Source organism: Pseudophryne corroboree, unplaced genomic scaffold, assembly GCF_028390025.1.
Source record: "Pseudophryne corroboree isolate aPseCor3 unplaced genomic scaffold, aPseCor3.hap2 scaffold_1168, whole genome shotgun sequence".
Taxonomy (NCBI): domain Eukaryota; kingdom Metazoa; phylum Chordata; class Amphibia; order Anura; family Myobatrachidae; genus Pseudophryne; species Pseudophryne corroboree.
In genome coordinates this window covers 61,067-85,649 of record NW_026967793.1, presented here as the reverse complement: position 1 = coordinate 85,649, position 24,583 = coordinate 61,067, and the positions used below count along the sequence as shown (strand labels likewise).

General features: G+C 46.0%; 1 protein-coding gene and 1 non-coding gene across 3 annotated transcripts in view; both read left to right on the top strand.

The window, feature by feature from the left end:
* TFIP11 (tuftelin interacting protein 11) overlaps positions 1-24,583 on the top strand; it is a 129,568-nt gene that overhangs the window by 66,727 nt on the left and 38,258 nt on the right. The window lies entirely within an intron of this gene.
* LOC134990468 (5S ribosomal RNA) lies at positions 11,600-11,718 on the top strand. The gene has a single exon (XR_010195283.1). It is a non-coding gene; the product is annotated as a 5S ribosomal RNA (ribosomal RNA).

Below are 24,583 nucleotides of genomic sequence, written 5' to 3'. Positions count from 1 at the left end.
ATGGAAACAGGAACGTGGGAGTCTCCTCAGAGGCCTCGCACCATTTCAGGTTCATTAGTGAGATACACCGGTCATACATAGCTACAGAAGGAGGTGACACTGTGTATATTGTACATAACACTACATGGAAACAGGAACGTAGGAGCCTCCTCAGAGGCCTCGCACCATTTCAGGTTCATTAGTGAGATACACCGGTCATACATAGCTACAGAAGGAGGTGACACTGTGTATATTGTACATAACACTGCATGGAAACAGAAACGTAGGAGTCTCCTCAGAGGCCTCGCACCATTTCAGGTTCATTAGTGAGATACTGATCATACATAGCTACAGAAGGAGGTGAGCCTGTGTATATTGTACATAACACTACATGGAAACAGGAACGTGGGAGCCTCCTCAGAGGCCTCGCACCATTTCAGGTTCAGTAGTGAGATACACCGGTCATACATAGCTACAGAAGGAGGTGACACTGTATATTGTACATGACACTACATGGAAACAGGAACGTGGGAGTCTCCTCAGAGGCCTCGCACCATTTCAGGTTCATTAGTGAGATACACCGGTCATACATAGCTACAGAAGGAGGTGACACTGTATATTGTACATGACACTACATGGAAACAGGAACGTGGGAGCCTCCTCAGAGGCCTCGCACCATTTCAGGTTCATTAGTGAGATACACCGGTCATACATAGCTACAGAAGGAGGTGACACTGTATATTGTACATGACACTACATGGAAACAGGAACGTGGGAGTCTCCTCAGAGGCCTCGCACCATTTCAGGTTCATTAGTGAGATACACCGGTCATACATAGCTACAGAAGGAGGTGACACTGTGTATATTGTACATGACACTACATGGAAACAGGAACGTAGGAGTCTCCTCAGAGGCCTCGCACCATTTCAGGTTCATTAGTGAGATACACCGGTCATACATAGCTACAGAAGGAGGTGACACTGTATATTGTACATGACACTACATGGAAACAGGAACGTGGGAGTCTCCTCAGAGGCCTCGCACCATTTCAGGTTCAGTAGTGAGATACACCGGTCATACATAGCTACAGAAGGAGGTGACACTGTGTATATTGTACATAACACTACATGGAAACAGGAACGTAGGAGTCTCCTCAGAGGCCTCGCACTATTTCAGGTTCATTAGTGAGATACTGATCATACATAGCTACAGAAGGAGGTGAGCCTGTGTATATTGTACATAACACTACATGGAAAAAGGAACGTAGGAGTCTCCTCAGAGGCCTCGCACCATTTCAGGTTCATTAGTGAGATACACCGGTCATACATAGCTACAGAAGGAGGTGACACTGTATATTGTACATGACACTACATGGAAACAGGAACGTAGGAGTCTCCTCAGAGGCCTCGCACCATTTCAGGTTCATTAGTGAGATACACCGGTCATACATAGCTACAGAAGGAGGTGACACTGTGTATATTGTACATAACACTACATGGAAACAGGAACGTAGGAGTCTCCTCAGAGGCCTCGCACCATTTCAGGTCCATTAGTGAGATACACCGGTCATACATAGCTACAGAAGGAGGTGACACTGTGTATATTGTACATAACACTGCATGGAAACAGGAACGTAGGAGTCTCCTCAGAGGCCTCGCACTATTTCAGGTTCAGTAGTGAGATACTGATCATACATAGCTACAGAAGGAGGTGAGCCTGTGTATATTGTACATAACACTACATGGAAACAGGAACGTGGGAGTCTCCTCAGAGGCCTCGCACCATTTCAGGTTCAGTAGTGACATACACCGGTCATACATAGCTACAGAAGGAGGTGAGCCTGTGTATATTGTACATAACACTGCATGGAAACAGGAACGTAGGAGTCTCCTCAGAGGCCTCGCACCATTTCAGGTTCAGTAGTGACATACACCGGTCATACATAGCTACAGAAGGAGGTGAGCCTGTGTATATTGTACATAACACTACATGGAAACAGGAACGTGGGAGCCTCCTCAGAGGCCTCGCACTATTTCAGGTTCAGTAGTGAGATACACCGGTCATACATAGCTACAGAAGGAGGTGAGACTGTGTATATTGTACATAACACTACATGGAAACAGGAACGTAGGAGTCTCCTCAGAGGCCTCGCACTATTTCAGGTTCAGTAGTGAGATACTGATCATACATAGCTACAGAAGGAGGTGAGCCTGTGTATATTGTACATAACACTGCATGGAAACAGGAACGTGGGAGTCTCCTCAGAGGCCTCGCACCATTTCAGGTTCATTAGTGAGATACACCGGTCATACATAGCTACAGAAGGAGGTGACACTGTGTATATTGTACATAACACTACATGGAAACAGGAACGTAGGAGCCTCCTCAGAGGCCTCGCACCATTTCAGGTTCATTAGTGAGATACACCGGTCATACATAGCTACAGAAGGAGGTGACACTGTGTATATTGTACATAACACTGCATGGAAACAGAAACGTAGGAGTCTCCTCAGAGGCCTCGCACCATTTCAGGTTCATTAGTGAGATACTGATCATACATAGCTACAGAAGGAGGTGAGCCTGTGTATATTGTACATAACACTACATGGAAACAGGAACGTGGGAGCCTCCTCAGAGGCCTCGCACCATTTCAGGTTCAGTAGTGAGATACACCGGCCATACATAGCTACAGAAGGAGGTGACACTGTGTATATTGTACATAACACTACATGGAAACAGGAACGTAGGAGTCTCCTCAGAGGCCTCGCACCATTTCAGGTTCAGTAGTGAGATACACCGGTCATACATAGCTACAGAAGGAGGTGACACTGTGTATATTGTACATAACACTACATGGAAACAGGAACGTGGGAGCCTCCTCAGAGGCCTCGCACCATTTCAGGTTCATTAGTGAGATACACCGGTCATACATAGCTACAGAAGGAGGTGAGCCTGTGTATATTGTACATGACACTACATGGAAACAGGAACGTAGGAGTCTCCTCAGAGGCCTCGCACCATTTCAGGTTCATTAGTGAGATACACCGGTCATACATAGCTACAGAAGGAGGTGACACTGTATATTGTACATGACACTACATGGAAACAGGAACGTGGGAGTCTCCTCAGAGGCCTCGCACCATTTCAGGTTCAGTAGTGAGATACACCGGTCATACATAGCTACAGAAGGAGGTGACACTGTGTATATTGTACATAACACTACATGGAAACAGGAACGTAGGAGTCTCCTCAGAGGCCTCGCACTATTTCAGGTTCATTAGTGAGATACTGATCATACATAGCTACAGAAGGAGGTGAGCCTGTGTATATTGTACATAACACTACATGGAAAAAGGAACGTAGGAGTCTCCTCAGAGGCCTCGCACCATTTCAGGTTCATTAGTGAGATACACCGGTCATACATAGCTACAGAAGGAGGTGACACTGTATATTGTACATGACACTACATGGAAACAGGAACGTAGGAGTCTCCTCAGAGGCCTCGCACCATTTCAGGTTCATTAGTGAGATACACCGGTCATACATAGCTACAGAAGGAGGTGACACTGTGTATATTGTACATAACACTACATGGAAACAGGAACGTAGGAGTCTCCTCAGAGGCCTCGCACCATTTCAGGTCCATTAGTGAGATACACCGGTCATACATAGCTACAGAAGGAGGTGACACTGTGTATATTGTACATAACACTGCATGGAAACAGGAACGTAGGAGTCTCCTCAGAGGCCTCGCACTATTTCAGGTTCAGTAGTGAGATACTGATCATACATAGCTACAGAAGGAGGTGAGCCTGTGTATATTGTACATAACACTACATGGAAACAGGAACGTGGGAGTCTCCTCAGAGGCCTCGCACCATTTCAGGTTCATTAGTGAGATACTGATCATACATAGCTACAGAAGGAGGTGACACTGTGTATATTGTACATAACACTACATGGAAACAGGAACGTGGGAGTCTCCTCAGAGGCCTCGCACCATTTCAGGTTCATTAGTGAGATACTGATCATACATAGCTACAGAAGGAGGTGAGCCTGTGTATATTGTACATAACACTACATGGAAACAGGAACGTAGGAGTCTCCTCAGAGGCCTCGCACTATTTCAGGTTCATTAGTGAGATACACCGGTCATACATAGCTACAGAAGGAGGTGAGCCTGTGTATATTGTACATAACACTACATGGAAAAAGGAACGTAGGAGTCTCCTCAGAGGCCTCGCACCATTTCAGGTTCATTAGTGAGATACACCGGTCATACATAGCTACAGAAGGAGGTGACACTGTATATTGTACATGACACTACATGGAAACAGGAACGTAGGAGTCTCCTCAGAGGCCTCGCACCATTTCAGGTTCATTAGTGAGATACACCGGTCATACATAGCTACAGAAGGAGGTGACACTGTGTATATTGTACATAACACTACATGGAAACAGGAACGTAGGAGTCTCCTCAGAGGCCTCGCACCATTTCAGGTCCATTAGTGAGATACACCGGTCATACATAGCTACAGAAGGAGGTGACACTGTGTATATTGTACATAACACTGCATGGAAACAGGAACGTAGGAGTCTCCTCAGAGGCCTCGCACTATTTCAGGTTCAGTAGTGAGATACTGATCATACATAGCTACAGAAGGAGGTGAGCCTGTGTATATTGTACATAACACTACATGGAAACAGGAACGTGGGAGCCTCCTCAGAGGCCTCGCACCATTTCAGGTTCATTAGTGAGATACTGATCATACATAGCTACAGAAGGAGGTGAGCCTGTGTATATTGTACATAACACTACATGGAAAAAGGAACGTGGGAGTCTCCTCAGAGGCCTCGCACCATTTCAGGTTCAGTAGTGAGATACTGATCATACATAGCTACAGAAGGAGGTGACACTGTGTATATTGTACATAACACTACATGGAAACAGGAACGTGGGAGTCTCCTCAGAGGCCTCGCACCATTTCAGGTTCAGTAGTGAGATACACCGGTCATACATAGCTACAGAAGGAGGTGAGCCTGTGTATATTGTACATAACACTACATGGAAACAGGAACGTGGGAGTCTCCTCAGAGGCCTCGCACTATTTCAGGTTCATTAGTGAGATACACCGGTCATACATAGCTACAGAAGGAGGTGAGCCTGTGTATATTGGCCCTCATTCCGAGTTGATCGGTCGCAAGGCGAATTTAGCAGAGTTACACACGCTAAGCCGCCGCCTACTGGGAGTGAATCTTAGCTTCTTAAAATTGCGACCGATGTATTCGCAATATTGCGATTACTAACTACTTAGCAGTTTCAGAGTAGCTCCAGACTTACTCTGCCTGTGCGATCATTTCAGTGCTTGTCGTTCCTGGTTGACGTCACAAACACACCCAGCGTTCGCCCAGACACTCCCACCGTTTCTCCGGCCACTCCTGCGTTTTTTCCGGAAACGGTAGCGTTTTCAGCCACACGCCCCTGAAACGCCGTGTTTCCGCCCAGTAACACCCATTTCCTGTCAATCACATTACGATCGCCGGAGCGAAGAAAAAGCCGTGAGTAAAAATACTTTCTTCATAGTAAAGTTACTTGGCGCAGTCGCAGTGCGAACTTTGCGCATGCGTACTAAGCGGATTTTCACTGCGATGCGATGAAAAAGAACGAGCGAACAACTCGGAATGAGGGCCATTGTACATGACACTACATGGAAACAGGAACGTAGGAGTCTCCTCAGAGGCCTCGCACTATTTCAGGTTCATTAGTGAGATACTGATCATACATAGCTACAGAAGGAGGTGAGCCTGTGTATATTGTACATAACACTACATGGAAACAGGAACGTGGGAGTCTCCTCAGAGGCCTCGCACCATTTCAGGTTCAGTAGTGAGATACTGATCATACATAGCTACAGAAGGAGGTGACACTGTGTATATTGTACATGACACTACATGGAAACAGGAACGTAGGAGTCTCCTCAGAGGCCTCGCACCATTTCAGGTTCAGTAGTGAGATACTGATCATACATAGCTACAGAAGGAGGTGAGCCTGTGTATATTGTACATAACACTACATGGAAACAGGAACGTAGGAGTCTCCTCAGAGGCCTCGCACCATTTCAGGTTCAGTAGTGAGATACACCGGTCATACATAGCTACAGAAGGAGGTGAGCCTGTGTATATTGTACATAACACTACATGGAAACAGGAACGTAGGAGTCTCCTCAGAGGCCTCGCACCATTTCAGGTTCATTAGTGAGATACTGATCATACATAGCTACAGAAGGAGGTGAGCCTGTGTATATTGTACATAACACTACATGGAAACAGGAACGTAGGAGTCTCCTCAGAGGCCTCGCACCATTTCAGGTTCAGTAGTGAGATACTGATCATACATAGCTACAGAAGGAGGTGAGCCTGTGTATATTGTACATAACACTGCATGGAAACAGGAACGTGGGAGTCTCCTCAGAGGCCTCGCACCATTTCAGGTTCATTAGTGAGATACTGATCATACATAGCTACAGAAGGAGGTGACACTGTGTATATTGTACATAACACTACATGGAAACAGGAACGTAGGAGTCTCCTCAGAGGCCTCGCACCATTTCAGGTTCAGTAGTGAGATACACCGGCCATACATAGCTACAGAAGGAGGTGACACTGTGTATATTGTACATAACACTACATGGAAACAGGAACGTAGGAGTCTCCTCAGAGGCCTCGCACCATTTCAGGTTCAGTAGTGAGATACACCGGTCATACATAGCTACAGAAGGAGGTGACACTGTGTATATTGTACATAACACTACATGGAAACAGGAACGTGGGAGTCTCCTCAGAGGGCTCGCACCATTTCAGGTTCAGTAGTGACATACACCGGTCATACATAGCTACAGAAGGAGGTGACACTGTGTATATTGTACATAACACTACATGGAAACAGGAACGTGGGAGTCTCCTCAGAGGCCTCGCACCATTTCAGGTTCAGTAGTGAGATACTGATCATACATAGCTACAGAAGGAGGTGAGCCTGTGTATATTGTACATAACACTACATGGAAACAGGAACGTAGGAGTCTCCTCAGAGGCCTCGCACCATTTCAGGTTCAGTAGTGAGATACTGATCATACATAGCTACAGAAGGAGGTGACACTGTGTATATTGTACATAACACTACATGGAAACAGGAACGTAGGAGTCTCCTCAGAGGCCTCGCACCATTTCAGGTTCAGTAGTGAGATACTGATCATACATAGCTACAGAAGGAGGTGAGCCTGTGTATATTGTACATAACACTACATGGAAACAGGAACGTAGGAGTCTCCTCAGAGGCCTCGCACTATTTCAGGTTCATTAGTGAGATACACCGGTCATACATAGCTACAGAAGGAGGTGAGACTGTGTATATTGTACATGACACTACATGGAAACAGGAACGTAGGAGTCTCCTCAGAGGCCTCGCACCATTTCAGGTTCATTAGTGAGATACTGATCATACATAGCTACAGAAGGAGGTGACATTGTGTATATTGTACATGACACTACATGGAAACAGGAACGTAGGAGTCTCCTCAGAGGCCTCGCACCATTTCAGGTTCAGTAGTGAGATACTGATCATACATAGCTACAGAAGGAGGTGAGCCTGTGTATATTGTACATAACACTACATGGAAACAGGAACGTAGGAGTCTCCTCAGAGGCCTCGCACTATTTCAGGTTCATTAGTGAGATACACCGGTCATACATAGCTACAGAAGGAGGTGAGACTGTGTATATTGTACATGACACTACATGGAAACAGGAACGTAGGAGTCTCCTCAGAGGCCTCGCACCATTTCAGGTTCATTAGTGAGATACTGATCATACATAGCTACAGAAGGAGGTGACATTGTGTATATTGTACATGACACTACATGGAAACAGGAACGTAGGAGTCTCCTCAGAGGCCTCGCACCATTTCAGGTTCAGTAGTGAGATACTGATCATACATAGCTACAGAAGGAGGTGAGCCTGTGTATATTGTACATAACACTACATGGAAACAGGAACGTAGGAGTCTCCTCAGAGGCCTCGCACTATTTCAGGTTCAGTAGTGAGATACACCGGTCATACATAGCTACAGAAGGAGGTGACACTGTGTATATTGTACATAACACTACATGGAAACAGGAACGTAGGAGTCTCCTCAGAGGCCTCGCACCATTTCAGGTTCAGTAGTGAGATACACCGGTCATACATAGCTACAGAAGGAGGTGACACTGTATATTGTACATGACACTACATGGAAACAGGAACGTAGGAGTCTCCTCAGAGGCCTCGCACCATTTCAGGTTCAGTAGTGAGATACTGATCATACATAGCTACAGAAGGAGGTGAGCCTGTGTATATTGTACATAACACTACATGGAAACAGGAACGTAGGAGTCTCCTCAGAGGCCTCGCACCATTTCAGGTTCATTAGTGAGATACACCGGTCATACATAGCTACAGAAGGAGGTGACACTGTGTATATTGTACATAACACTACATGGAAACAGGAACGTGGGAGCCTCCTCAGAGGCCTCGCACCATTTCAGGTTCAGTAGTGAGATACTGATCATACATAGCTACAGAAGGAGGTGACACTGTGTATATTGTACATAACACTGCATGGAAACAGGAACGTGGGAGTCTCCTCAGAGGCCTCGCACCATTTCAGGTTCAGTAGTGAGATACTGATCATACATAGCTACAGAAGGAGGTGAGCCTGTGTATATTGTACATAACACTACATGGAAACAGGAACGTGGGAGTCTCCTCAGAGGCCTCGCACCATTTCAGGTTCAGTAGTGAGATACACCGGTCATACATAGCTACAGAAGGAGGTGACACTGTGTATATTGTACATAACACTACATGGAAACAGGAACGTAGGAGTCTCCTCAGAGGCCTCGCACCATTTCAGGTTCAGTAGTGAGATACTGATCATACATAGCTACAGAAGGAGGTGACACTGTATATTGTACATAACACTACATGGAAACAGGAACGTGGGAGTCTCCTCAGAGGCCTCGCACCATTTCAGGTTCAGTAGTGAGATACTGATCATACATAGCTACAGAAGGAGGTGAGCCTGTGTATATTGTACATGACACTACATGGAAACAGGAACGTGGGAGTCTCCTCAGAGGCCTCGCACCATTTCAGGTTCATTAGTGAGATACTGATCATACATAGCTACAGAAGGAGGTGAGCCTGTGTATATTGTACATAACACTACATGGAAAAAGGAACGTGGGAGTCTCCTCAGAGGCCTCGCACCATTTCAGGTTCAGTAGTGAGATACATCGGTCATACATTGCTACAGAAGGAGGTGACACTGTATATTGTACATGACACTACATGGAAACAGGAACGTAGGAGTCTCCTCAGAGGCCTCGCACCATTTCAGGTTCAGTAGTGAGATACACTGATCATACATAGCTACAGAAGGAGGTGACACTGTGTATATTGTACATAACACTACATGGAAACAGGAACGTAGGAGTCTCCTCAGAGGCCTCGCACCATTTCAGGTTCAGTAGTGAGATACTGATCATACATAGCTACAGAAGGAGGTGAGCCTGTGTATTTCTTTTTCATCCACTAGGGGTCACTGGAGTACTCTTGGGATATGGACGGCGTAGCAGAAACAAAGGCACTGAATATTTAAATTTAGAACTCTCCACCCCTCCATATCCCAGAGTACCTCAGTGTACGACCTCAGTGTTTTTTCCGTGCTCACAGCAAGAACAAGGCTTGTGGGAGTTCCCACACTTGGTGGAAGATTTTTATTAATTTTTCATTTCTCCTTCATCCACTAGGGGCCACTGGAGTGTAGTTACAATGGGGAGATAGTAGGTGGTATTGGTAGCTGGCACTTTAAAAATTCTCACACTGTGGCTAGCTCCTCCCCTACTATCTCCCCTCCAAGCCAGTCTTAGTTAAGTGCCCGAGGTAGCTGGTTCACTTGGGTTTAGCTGAAGAATTTTCTTCTTTTTTCTTTATTATTTTATTTTTCTTACACACACTCACAGACTGGCAGCTCTGCCACTGCCAGTCTGCACCGTGGGAGCTGCCGGCGGGGTCCCATCGCAGCTGCGTGCGGCTAGGGATGGGCCCCGGCTGAGGGAGACACTGAGCTCTCCTGAGTTGGCGGACACCGCTGCGTGCGGCGCGTGTCGCGGCCACTCCATCCAGCAGAAGATTCCGGCAGCATGGCAGCGGTGAGTATCAAAAATGGTCGGACACCGCTGCGTGCGGCTTGTGTCGGGACCACCCCACCACAGAAGATTCCGGCTGGACGCCGCTGCGTGCGGCGTGTGTCGGGGCCGATCCACCAAGAACACAGTGGTGAGTGAAGTATACTTTATTTGTGGTGGCTATGTATGTTTTTAGAGCAATGCACTGTTTATTGTTGTACAACCCACTCCAGAAGGGCTCTCTGGGGCTGTAATGTACTTTATTGTATCCTTACCTGTCCTCCTCATGGAGAAACAGACAGGATGATTGGGGGAGGCTGAGTATGTGTTTATACAACCCTGACTGAAAAACGTGTGTGTGTCATTCTGATAACCCTCTGCTCCCCCAGCTCCCCGCACCCCCCGCACAGATCCCCACTCAGCGCGACTCACAGAGCCGGCACAGGGATCCCGCTCGAGCGCAAAGCAATGTTTAAATTTGGCGCCTTGTACGGAGGGGGCGGAGCTAAGTCCCGCTCTGTAGAGCGAGCTCAGCGCTCCCTGCTCCCAGGCGGCGACTCGCGCTCTGTTCAGCGCAACACTCCCCGGCGGCGGCTAGCAGATACAGGGCTCTACTAGCGCTGTATAGCGGGCTCAGCGCTCCCCGGCGGTGACTCGCAGGCCCAGCGGAGGGTACAGCTCGCTTCCCGCTTAGTTTTGCAATAAGGCGCCATAGCCGGGGGGCGGAGCTAACTCCTGCTCTGTACAGCGGGCTCAGCATTCTCCGCTCCCCGGCCACTGTTATAGTGTAATAGGCATTTATGTGAGTTTAATGCACATGGTGCTGAGGAGAATGTGATATAGTCAGAGTGGCTCAGCACTAATCCAGTTATCCACTATATAGATTTTATCGCATAGCCCAGAGGAGTTTCACTCTGGCGGCCATTTCCTCCCTGCACAGACCTGGCTTCATATTTGCAGTGTCTCCTATAGCCCAGTGGGCTAATCTTGCATACTCAGAGACAAATACAAATAAAGTCCCAGGTATATTAACAGTTAACCCGCTTTACTCTGCGGGCTCCCAGGTCTCCCCGTCGCTAGGCAACAGCTCTGGGATTTGTAACTTTTCGATACTTCAGGCTGCTGAAATATAGATACATTCCTCCTGCAGTAGACTCCTCTACCCAGCATTTTCCTACTTGCAAATCAGGGAACCTGCTCTATTACAGTAGCTGGGACTCAGCTCAATAATAATTAAAAGGATCTACTGTGCAGTATTTATTTACCTACGGTGTGTGTGTGTATATATACATATATAGTTATGTTTGTGCATGTATATATATAGATATATATATATTTAAGTGCGTGTAGGTATGTATATAGATAAATCCATAAAATACCAGATATAGGGGATAAAAGCCTACGGCCACACCACCCTGAACACGCCCGATCTCGTCTGATCTCGGAAACTAAGCAGGGTCAGGCCCGGTTAGTACTTGGATGGGAGACCGCCTGGGAATACCAGGTGCTGTAGGCTACTTCCGCAATGTTTTCTAATAACAACATCTTGCACATAACATTTTCCCCCATCTTTCTCACAGGCTGGTCACCATTTTGAAAAGCCAGCGGAACCTCAGAGAAACATCTGGTGCACCTTAATTAGCGGTACACTAAATACAGGGCGGGGTGTTGCCTTCCCTTTATTATTCCTTGTTGTCACTAGTTACTAATGCTATTTGTAATTGTGGAATGCGTGTAAGGCATCAGACAAATAGCGCTGCGGCTCAGTACGCTAGTAGCGGGTATCTGAACAGGGGTTTGAATCCAAACAAAACTTTAAGGAGAACTCCTATAGCCTAGGGCTAAGACTCCTGTCCCACAGCGCAGCGTTGCTGGTTCAGGTCTCCGCTGCTCCAGAAAGTTTATTTTAATCGTATCGGTCACTACACATTATAGTGCAGACCTTACGTAGGGCTCTGTTTATTTAACCCACCTTTTCTCCTTTCGTTTGTCTCTCCTGGGATAGTCGAAGAATTCCCTCTTAGGTGTGAAGTATGCGGCGGAGCCATCTGCTTCGCCCTCCACGCACCTGCACACCCCTGTTTGATCAATGATGCAGGTAATGTCACTATTAACCAGACAATAGCTCATCAGGTAAGCCCTTGGACTTTGGTTTCCAAGGTCACAGGATCAAATCACAGCGGGACCAAACACACCTTTCCAAAAAGAAACTTTGCTAACATTCCATGCATTACTGATGTCTGTTTTCTGTGGATCTGAACCAGTGTCTCAGAATATACAGGTACATAATACAGCAGTTCATCTGATACTGCAGGTAAAGGAGGAGGACACGTCAAGTCCATCAGGGTTCCACGCCATTGACGAAAATGACAGCGACTGGTTCAGTTTCGGATGAGCTGGGCAGGCTCCGGTAGGCGGCCGACAGACACCCGAATACACAATATCAGGTATCAAACAAGGTTTGTTTTCCTATCTTTTCCCCGCAGATGGCAGGAGATGGTATCAGAACCTCTCTAGGGTATACACCTCGGTGTATCGCCGGTCCATCAAGCCGCCGTTTTCCTGAGGCAACCTTGCTCAGGGATCCATCGACATATGCGGCAGCATAGTTCTACCGTATCCGGAGCAGGTAGGTTGGGGAACAATTGTCCTCTAGGTTACAGGATGCTTCGCATCAGGATCAATTGATACTTTGATACAGGTCAGAATCACGATTCTGCTTTATGTTCCTTGGAGGTCTCCATGTCTACAGACTCGGACCCTGCATCTTCGCTTGGGCTGTCTTAACCCGACGACCTCTGGGGCTGCGACAGTGACAAGTAAACATGAAATCCTACGGGGCAGATGGTTCTGGGGAAGGAACTTTCTGCAGGATTTCTTGAACCAATGGAGGTAGGTCCACTTTGATTTCTCCTACTACTGCCCCAGCTCCAAGACAGACCTTTACTGGTCTTCCCTTTAGATTTTTTCGTGCCCTTTCAGGTTTTTGACTCCACACGGGTGATATCTTCGTTGCCAGGGGTTCTCAGGGTAAAAAGGCTGAAGCAGAGGTTCAACATCCTCAGTCCAGTCTGATTTTATGTCATCCTATACACCCATTACACCTGCAGGGTCCCAGGGTAGGCGCAGGTCGATGGGAGAAGGCTTGGGCGGTTACAACCGTCTCAGGAGTCCCTCGGCATGGGTCGGCTGATTTACGATGACAAGAGAGTCATACTGCAGGCTGCGCTCCATAGGTTTCTAACCGCAAAGGGTGTTGATCCCTGTTTTACACATCATTTGAATTAGGACAGTTCTCAGGCCTTTGTTTTCTTTTCACGTTCCGAAGCCAAGTGGCTCGGACAGGCCTATTCTGGCCTTACAATCCTTTTAGTCTGTGATTGCTAGTTTAAACAAGAAAGGGAGTTTTACGTGTCCCTTGTCTTCAGAGATGCCTGTTTACTGATTTCCGTTGGACAGGCTTTTCTCAGATTCCCCCTTAACAGGATTCTCATTTTCACTGTAAGTCCTTTACTCTTCTCTCTTCCGCTCCCACAGAGTTTAGGAAGATAACAGAATAACTCTTTTTCAAGGGCAGTGGGTGACGTTGGTTCCCTAATGGGACAATTTACTGCTACTATCCCACTCTGTACATTAGGTGGCTTCTGAATATCCGGAGGATCCACGAGCTTCTGATTCGACACAGATCCAATTTATGCTCCGCATAGACGTTTCTCAACACGGTCCGTCAGAGGTTTTTTCATTCCTCGGCACCAGAGACTCTATTTCTTCAGTCAAGTTGCGACGTAATGAGTGGTCGCCTCCATTCCTCTCGGAACGGGGGACAACAATCTTGTTTCCAGATCAAGCCACCAGGTCAGACTCCTGGGTGAGGGAACATGCCCCGGAGTTTTGTCAGCTGGTCCGCTGTGGGCGGAGATTTCGGATCGACCTCAGGGCGTTCTGACTGACTCTTTAACCCTTTATTACTCTCGGACGGCAGTAGCCGTGGAGGCCCTCAGGGCTCCGGGGAGTTTTCTGGTTATTCTATCCTGCCTCCTTTTCTATTTCTACTTCATGTTCAGTAACACAGGAGGGGATTATGCGTGCTAGTCCTCTCGGTGGCGCTGGTTGGGCCACGCATGACTTGAAGATACAGATACGCCTGTTGTCAGTAGAGGAGCCTTGGCTCCTACCTCGACTGGACTGTCTACTTCAACAGGCTCCTTTTTTTTTTTTTTCTCCTTGTTCAATTTTACACTGGTTTCGGTTACCCGTGTGACTGTTCACGAGACCTCAGAAGGGAGGAGTTCCCTAGTTCGGTTAGGCCTACTGGGCTCCGATTTCAGAAGTCTATTACCTCTTCTCGCTTTTGCCACTTTGGGAAAACTTTATGGAACATAATGAAGATAAAAGGGGGTTTTTCCCCCTTCTTCCAGTTACCATTCATCTTTGGTTTCTCTGGGAGGTTTTTTGCTCCGCTGCGCTTCAAACCACACTGACCGGAATTTTAGGTCTCTGCCTTTTTCGCTTTTCTTCCAAATGAGATTAGCCTAGCGGCCGTAAGTTCGGCCTCTTGTTCAGGGAGTACTCTATTGGCAACTCCCCGGGCTCGGCTTCGGCCTCAGCGGTCGTTTCTTCCAGAGGGGAGGTCCATTTTTCATATAAATCTGACACTAGTGGTTTTCAATCCTCTCTGAATGTTGTCAGGGCTCGTCAACTCTCTCTACAGAGGTCTCAGGCTATTCGATGAAGTGTTTTTTCTTCTTTGCTCTGGACGATGCTCCCGTACTAAATAGCCGGGGCCCCAGCATATGCTGGACAGTTGGATACATCTGATCATCAGACAGTCTTCTTGGCGGTTACTAGGGAACCTCCGTTTTCCAATTCAGCGCGCTTTACGCGCATTGTAAGACCTTCGTGGGCAGCCGCCCGCGGGGTCTCCATGAATATTTTGTCGGGCGGCTACTTGGTCAAACCGACATTCGTTTTGTCAAATTCTACAAGTTTGACACTTTTACGGCCTCTGCATCACTGTTTGGCCGAGCAGTTTTTACAGGACTCTCAGCGCTTTCCCACCCGTTTTTTGGGAGCTCTGGGACGTCCCCATTGTAACTACACTCCAGTGGCCCCTAGTGGATGAAGGAGAAATCAGGATTTTGGTACTTACCGATAAATCCCTTTCTCCGATTCCACAGGGGCCACTGGACGCCCGCCCAGCGCTGTTTCTCCTGATTTTTGTTTGATTAACGATTGCAGATCACCATATGACTGCTTGTTGGGTTCAGGCTAGCCTGGTTTTTTGTCAGGTTCTGTTCCAGGTTTAGTTTGTGTTCGCCTGGTTTACAGGGCGTCGTTAACCTCCTCTACCTTACGGTTTGTTTATTACAGCTCTCCTCGGGCACAGTTTAACGTAGACTGGCTTGGAGGGGAGATAGTAGGGGAGGAGCTAGCCACAGTGTGAGAATTTTTAAAGTGCCAGCTACCAATACCACCTACTATCTCCCCATTGTAACTACACTCCAGTGGCCCCTGTGGAATCGGAGAAAGGGATTTATCGGTAAGTACCAAAATCCTGATTTTTACTTTTTACTACATCCCTTCCCAGTTTCTTGAAAAACATGGGTCCGGGATAGTGCCGCTGCATGGGCAGCGCATGGCGTGTCGGTCCTCACAAAGAGCACCCTCACAGCCACAGGCAGCCCACTGTCTGCAACAGCTGAACGGAGCTTACAGAAAGAAGCCCCGTTACAGCCATGAAAAAGTGATCAACAGCTGGACGGAGCTTACAGATAGAAGCCCCGTCGCAGCTATGACCGGAGAGCTCTGAGCTTAGAAGCCCGTCGCAGACCTCCTACAAAAGGTATGCTGGGGAAACGGGGCGGTCAGCGCAGGCGGCCGCCCCGCTGTGTGGGGTCCGTTGGGTGCGCCGCTCACTACCGCACTGCCACTTAGCCCAGCCGCTCCGTCCAAAGCTCCGTCTGCCGCTCCGTTCTCCAGACCCAGGCGCTCCGTCTTCCGACCAGGCGCGCCGTCAGCGCTGTATGAAAAGTGCAGCGCACAGAGGGGGAGACCCGCCGCAGCTTGACTAGCACAGCTACGCGGCCCGGCAATCCATCCTCCGCTACTTTGAATGTCTCTCGTCTCCCTGCAGTGAGCGTCCCGGCTCACCGCTAACTCAGCGCTACAGGGAGTACAGAGAGGGGGGGGGGGCGGAGACCCGCCGCACAGCGCTTCTCACAGCGGTGCTCTCAAAAACAGACCCGGCCAGCTTGCTTAGCAACGCCGCGCTCCGGCCAGCCGATCTCTGCTGATCTTGGCTATGGTACTTCGCCTCCCTGCAAAAAGCTTCCCAGCTCCCCGCTGAGACACAGCGCTACAGGGAGTACAGGGAAGGGGGAGGGAGTGGGGGACCTGGCAGATTACTGCGTGGCTGCAGCTGCCAGATGCTACAAGTGTAATAGGCTGTTGAGCTTATATATATATATTTTATCTATAGAAGTTATTAATATTAACAGAATAGCTATAGAAGATATTAATACATAATAACTGCAGGCAGAGCTTATATTACACCTGCCTGTGATTGTATTGTAACCTGCATGGGATTATCAGTGTATACTAGACTGTGAGTCTCAGTGGCAGCAGGTATTGTAACTTCTCCTATGAGTTTCAATGCAAGCATGGCATGGGGGCCATTTTTAATCATGTTTCCTGTTCTTCCAGTGGTAATTCCAGAACATTCCTACACTACATCTCTACGCCACCGGAGGCGCGGGGGTGTTTGTGGGAAATTTGGTTCAGGTTTCACATAGGCCCATGTAAACTGTATTTAGCCATAAATATATATATATATATATATATATATATATATATATATATTACGCAATTTAAGTAAACATTTTACTAATTAGTGCAAGTGTCTGTCATTTGGCTATTGTGGTGTCTGTCTGTATAAGGGGTAAGCCTCCAACACAGACTAAATATAAGGTTTACTACAATGGCTGTACATAAATCTACCACAAATTCTGTTGGTTTGTACGTTTCCACTCCGGAAGCCGGGTCAGTCCCAGATCCTATGTTAAGCATAACTCCGCTCGACAGGAGCGGTAAGATCGGAGTCTCGGAAGTTACTCCGCCAGCTCTAACAAAGGAGTCTCAGTATTTCCAAAGGTCCAATTTCCCTTTGGGTACCAGGGTGTTAATTTAACTGGTCTTATAATTTAATCTGACAATTATATGTCAGACCTCACAGCGATACCTACAAGTGAGGAGGGCACATTAGACCAGCAGTCAGATAGTGCGGGGTTTTGACAACCATACATTGCTAATAACAGTGAGTCAGTGTCTCAATTGTTACAGAGACTAAGTAGACTCTAACATCTAATCTGTCGATTTTCATAAACAACAGATCTTCAATGAGTTATTATTTAGAATATCTGACTAACATTTAAATCTATTTACCCGTTTCCACATCTAAATGGGACAATCCGTCATTGGTGAATTCGTCTGTGACAAACATTATAAACACCCAGGATACATTTGGGTCACTAGGGCGCTCTATGTATGGAAACAATGACGATCACTGTTAATAAAAAGCTGCAGAGTATCTCGGTAAAGCTTCTGCTGACACGATTCTCGCTTTTCATCGTCGCTAGTTTCACCAAAACAAGGCCAGAAGTTGTTTGGTCCTAAATTTGATATTCAGACGAAAATACTTTGGCCCAACGTTTAATCCCTTTAGACTTCAGTCTTTTCAAGGCTGTGGTACAAAAGCAGTCACGACTTGTAACGCCAGGGTGCTAAAGTCAACAAGCCAGTGGCTTAACGGCCTCTCAGGCCATCTAGAATTTCCAATTGTGGAAGCGCGCCTTTACACGTGACATTTGCCGGGTTTCCAAACATCCACTCATGTATGTATCCGCTATTTACAGTTTAAAAGACAGGACTGCCTCTGTCGGACGAAATTAGGCGTTTTGGCAGGTGGCCATTCAGTCTCTGCTGGGTTCAGCTGTTTTATTTCCAGGTCTGGTACACCAACAGAGTCAGGGTTACTTATTCCCCTCTGTTTGGGGTAACGAAGCCGGAGGGCTCCGTCGCAGTCTCAATCAGCAAGTCACTTACTACAGATTGAAGATGGATTTTCTGCGGTTAGTATTTGCATATTTGGAGCCAGAAGATTGCATGATTGCGCTTGATCTTCACAATGCGTGTTTACCCATTCCGGTTTGGTCACCGCATCACAGGTTCTTGCGTTTTGCAATACGCCACAACCATTACCCATTTCAGGTTCTACCGTTTGGCCTCTGGTCAACGCCTCGGGTATTCACCAAAGTGATGTTGGTGACAATAGCTCATTTCAGAGCCCTGGCGGTGACAATCGTTCCATACTTAGACGATCTGCTCATAAGAACTCTGTCTCAACAGAAGTTCCTCTTACTTGCGCTACTAACGTACACGGTGGCAGGTTAAGTTCAAAAACAATCGTATCTAATTCCGTCTGAACGACTTCAATTCCTAGGTAAGATTATACATACGGTAAATCAAAGAGATTTACCTACTACACCAGAAAGAAATATACCATCTAGTACAATTAGTGCAAAAGCCACGCACACTAGTGGTACATTGGTGTATTCGCCTATTAGAAACAATGATGTGTTTTCAAAGCGCTTTAGTTCGCCGAGTTTCACTCGCGTTTCCCACAGGGGGGCGTGGGTGTATATACTCTGGACGAGAGTCTCAGAGGTTGAGGAGTTGTAGTTAAAAAGATCAGCGACAGGGGTTCTAAAACGAATCACGACAGATTGCTGTCTATAAATGTCCTGGAACTCCGTGCAATTTACAATGCACTACATGCTTCGCTTTCAGTCTGTCCAAGTGCAGTCAGACAACGCAACGGGAGTTGCATACACAACAACCAGGGAGGACCGAGAAGCCGCATGGCAATGCGGGAGGTAGCTCGAATCCTCAATTGCCCAGAACACCATTAGGTGATGTTGTCGACGGGATTCATTCCGGGAGTGGACATCTGTTAGACAGATGATCTCAACCGTCGGGATTTTTATCCAGAAAACTGGGCATTAAATCCAGAGGTGTTTCATATGTGAATCCACAGGTGGGGTTACCCTCAGGTATACATGATGACATCTCGCCACAATTACAAACGCTCAGTATGTGTACAGAACGACAGATCACAAGGGCAGTGGCGGTGGAGGTTCTCACATTCGTGTGGTCATACAGCCTCGTGTATCTGGTTCCACCGTTTTCCGCTGCTCTCTCCGTTGCTAAAACGGATCATAAGACAGTTCGTCACAGTCATACTAGTGATATCTCATGGGTTTCGGAGAGCTTGCTTCTCGAATCTCCAAGGAATAATTGCACACGATCTTTGCCCGCTCATAATACGTCCAACCTGTACAACAGGGACCGTTCTTTTACCCCTATTTACCTATGTACTGCGGCTGCGGTTTACGGGGTGGTGGTTCAGACCGCCCTCTTAAGAAAAGAAATAGGGCATTACAGTATCGGTTATACCAACCATGTTACGAGCTAGGAAGCCGCTTACGGCAGCTCATTATTACAGAATTTGGTGTGCCTATATAGGTGGGTGTGAAACTCGGAAGTTTCCGACATCATCTTTCAATGTTACCCGTATTCTGTTATTTTACAGACGGGGTGGGATGGAGAACTGCGTTTATCTGCACTGAGGGTGCAAGACGTTTGACTCTATTACGTCGGTACACACTTTTCTACAAGGTGGAATCAAAGTGCAGCCTCCATTTATCCCACCTACAGCGCCATGCGACTTGAAGCTGGGTTCAGATTTCTTACAGTTTTCATATTTTGAACCCTTACAACAAATGGGGATTAAGTTTCTCGCTGGGAAAACGTTTTTCTTCTAGCCTTAGATCCGGCAAGGGTTTTGTTTTCACATTTGGGTGCCTTGTATTCCAAGCCACCGTATTTGAGTTTTCTCATGACAAAACAGAACTTCGGACGAATTCCGATTTCTTATTCTTCACATCAATAAACCAATAGTGGTTCCTGTGTTGACAGCACATTCTAGAATTCTGAATGTGGTACACGCATTACGCGTCTATATGTCCCGAACGTCTACAGTACGTAATACGGATACGTTGTTTGTTCTCTATGATGCTGCCAACTGGGGTTAGCCAGTTTTCTCAGCAGACATTATCCAGTTGGATAAAAATGACTACAAGTCAGGCTTACTTTAAGGCTAAGTTACAGTCGCCTACGTCAGTAATAGCTCATCCCACAGGTTCTGTGGGAATGTCATGACCAGCGGGTCGTGAAGCGTCTACGACGCGGCTACATAGTCTTCAGTGCACACGTTGGTGCGCGTTTACACATTATGAAACGGTTGCGGCATCAGCATCTAGCTTTGGCCGCCTACTGTTACAGGTGTCAAACAGCTCTCCCGCCCACGAGGGAAGCTTTGGTACGTCCCAAGAGTACTCCAGTGACCCCTAGTGGATGAAAAAGAAAATAGGATTTTGGTACTTACCAGGTAAATCCTTTTCTTTGAATCCATAGGGGGCACTGGACGCCCACCCAGAGCAGTTTTACCTAGGTTGTACAAGCTCAGAGGAGCTTATGGTAACACATTTTACCTAGGTTGTATTAAGCTCAGAGGAGCTTATGGTAACACATTTTAACCGATTGGTTCAAATTATAAAGGTCTATCGGTTATGGTGTCAACTGTGTAGTTGACAATAACGTTATGGGTCAACTTTGTTGTTGTCCGTTATGTTATAGGAATTCTCCATTGTCAACCTCTCTATAGTTCCTGTTCGCTCAGTAAAAAACACTGAGGTCGTACACTGAGGTACTCTGGGATATGGAGGGGTGGAGAGTTCTAAATTTAAATATTCAGTGCCTTTGTTTCTGCTACGCCGTCCATATCCCAAGAGTACTCCAGTGCCCCCTATGGATTCAAAGAAAAGGATTTACCTGGTAAGTACCAAAATCCTATTATTGTACATAACACTGCATGGAAACAGGAACGTAGGAGTCTCCTCAGAGGCCTCGCACCATTTCAGGTTCATTAGTGAGATACTGATCATACATAGCTACAGAAGGAGGTGACACTGTATATTGTACATAACACTACATGGAAACAGGAACGTAGGAGTCTCCTCAGAGGCCTCGCACCATTTCAGGGTCAGTAGTGAGATACACCGGTCATACATAGCTACAGAAGGAGGTGACACTGTGTATATTGTACATAACACTACATGGAAACAGGAACGTAGGAGTCTCCTCAGAGGCCTCGCACCATTTCAGGTTCAGTAGTGAGATACACCGGTCATACATAGCTACAGAAGGAGGTGACACTGTGTATATTGTACATGACACTACATGGAAACAGGAACGTGGGAGTCTCCTCAGAGGCCTCGCACCATTTCAGGTTCATTAGTGAGATACACCGGTCATACATAGCTACAGAAGGAGGTGAGCCTGTGTATATTGTAACATAGTAACATAGTATCTGAGGTTGAAAAAAGACAATTGTCCATCGAGTTCAACCTATTTGTGGTGTCCTCTGCATGATGATTTGACTAAATAGTAACTATAATGCATGACTATGCACCATACCCCTGGATATCCTTATCCAATAGGAATTTATCTAACCCATTCTTAAAGGTGTTGACAGATTCCGCCATTACAACTCCCTCGGGCAGGGAATTCCACACACGTATTGTCCTTACCGTGAAAAAGCCTTTACGCCGTATTGTGCGGAATCTCCTCTCCTCTAACCTGAGCGAGTGTCCACGAGTCCTCTGTGTTGATCTAACCAAAAACAGGTCCCGCGCAAGCTCTGAGTATTGTCCCCTTATATATTTGTAGATGTTGATCATATCCCCTCTTAGTCTCCGCTTTTCCAATGTAAACATGCCTAGTCTTTCAAGCCTTTCCTTGTATTCCATCGTCTCCATGCCCTTAATTAGTTTGGTCGCCCTCCTTTGTACCTTTTCAAGCTCCAGGATATCCTTTTTGTAGTACGGTGCCCAGAACTGTACACAGTATTCAAGGTGTGGCCTCACTAGTGATTTATATAATGGGAGTATAATACTCTCGTCCCTAGCATCAATACCCCGTTTTATGCATGCTAATATCTTATTAGCCTTCTTTGCTGCAGTCCTACTTTGGGTACTACTGCTTAGCTTGCTATCTATGAGGACACCTAAGTCCTTTTCCAGTACAGAATCCCCTAGTTTTACCCCATTTAGTAGGTAGGTGTAATTTTTGTTCTTGTTACCACAGTGCATTACCTTACACTTGTCTGTGTTGAAGCGCATTCTCCATTTGGCTGCCCATGCTTCTAATTTAACTAAGTCGTTCTGAAGAGACTCGGCATCCTCCTCTGTATTTATAGCCTTACACAATTTGGTATCATCTGCAAAAATTGACACCATGCTCTCTAGACCTTCTGTTAGGTCGTTAATGAAAATATTGAACAATAGCGGTCCTAATACTGAGCCTTGCGGCACACCACTTAGCACTTCAGTCCAAGTTGAAAAATATCCATTAACCACAACGCGCTGCTTCCTATTATCTAACCAGTTTTTGACCCAAGTGCATATTGTGCTTCCTAGCCCTGATTCTTGTAGCTTGTATCTAAGTCTCATGTGTGGTACAGTATCAAACGCTTTGGCAAAGTCTAAAAAGATTACATCCACGTCTTTACCCTGATCTAGGTTTGCGCTTACTGTTTCATAAAAGCCAAGTAAGTTGGTTTGACAGGATCTGTCCTTCATAAACCCATGTTGATTCCTTTTAATGACCTTATTGGTTTCAAGGAACTTCTGAATACTATCTCTTAGAATACCTTCCAATACTTTCCCCACTATAGATGTAAGACTAACTGGTCTATAATTACCTGGTTCAGCTTTACTTCCCTTTTTGAATATAGGCACTACTTCCGCTATACGCCAGTCTTTGGGAACCATACCTGATATAACTGAATCCTCAAAGATCAGAGATAGCGGTTTTGCCAGTTCAGAGTGAAGCTCCATTAGAACCCTTGGATGAATACCATCGGGCCCTGGTGATTTATTAATCTTTAAATGTTTTAATCGGTGACAGACTACTTCCTCGCTTAAATAAGTACCTATCAGTGTGATATTGTCCTTATTGAGATTGTGTGTCAGTCCCTGAATTGGGTCCTCTCTAGTGAATACTGTTGAAAAAAACTCATTTAGTGTGTTCGCTATGTCATTATCATTTTTGCTTAAGACTCCCAACGTGTCCTTCAAAGGGCCTATACTCTCCTTTTTTAATCTCTTGCTATTGATGTATTTAAAGAATTTTTTGGGATTTGCTTTGCTTTCCTTTGCTACTAGTTTTTCAGTTTCTACTTTAGCCGCTCTTATTTCCTTTTTGCAATTTTTGTTACATTCCTTATAGTGCTGAAATGACTCTGCTTCCCCGTCAGATTTGTATTTTTTAAATGCTCGCCTTTTCTTGCCCATAAGTTCCTTAATCTTTTTGTTAAGCCACATCGGTTTATGATTTTTATTCCCTTTTTTGCTACTCATAGGAATATATTTGAGTGTATTTTTAGCTAGCAGGAATTTTAGTACCTCCCATTTCTCCGTAGTATTTTTTCCTAAAAACAAACCTTCCCATTCAATATCCCTGAAAAATACCCTCATCATTTCAAAATTTGCTTTGCTAAAATTTAAAGTCCTAGTTGAGCCAGTATAGGGCTGTTTGTAGAAACTGATATTGAATGTGACCATATTATGGTCGCTGTTTCCTATGGGTTCCCCTACTATAATACCCGATACCAAATCCTGATTGTTTGTTAATACCAGGTCTAGGATTGCATTGTACCTAGTTGGTTCCTCAATTAGTTGGACTAGGTAGTTATCATTTAGTGTGTTTAAAAACATACTGCCCCTAGCAGTATCACATGAATCGTTTTTCCAGTTTATCTCTGGATAGTTAAAATCTCCCATCACTACTATGTCTCCTACTCCTGCTGCTCTTTCAATTTGCTTTAGTAACAATTCCTCATCAGATGCGTTGATACCAGGCGGCCTATAGCATACACCCAATACTAACTTTTTTATTCCTTTTTCCCCGCATGCAATTTCTACCCATAGTGTCTCAACAGTGTCTACAGTACCCTCCTGAGTATCTTCCCATATATTAGGTTTTAAAAACGGCTTTACGTACAGACACACCCCTCCACCCTTTTTATTTAGTCTGTCTCTCCTAAACAGTGTATAGCCCTCTAGATTGACTGTCCAATCATGAGATTCATCCCACCAAGTTTCAGTAATGCCTATAATATCATACTGTTTGCTTGCTGCAAGTATTTCTAGTTCACCCTTTTTACCAGTAATGCTTCTGGCGTTTACATACATACAACTAAGATA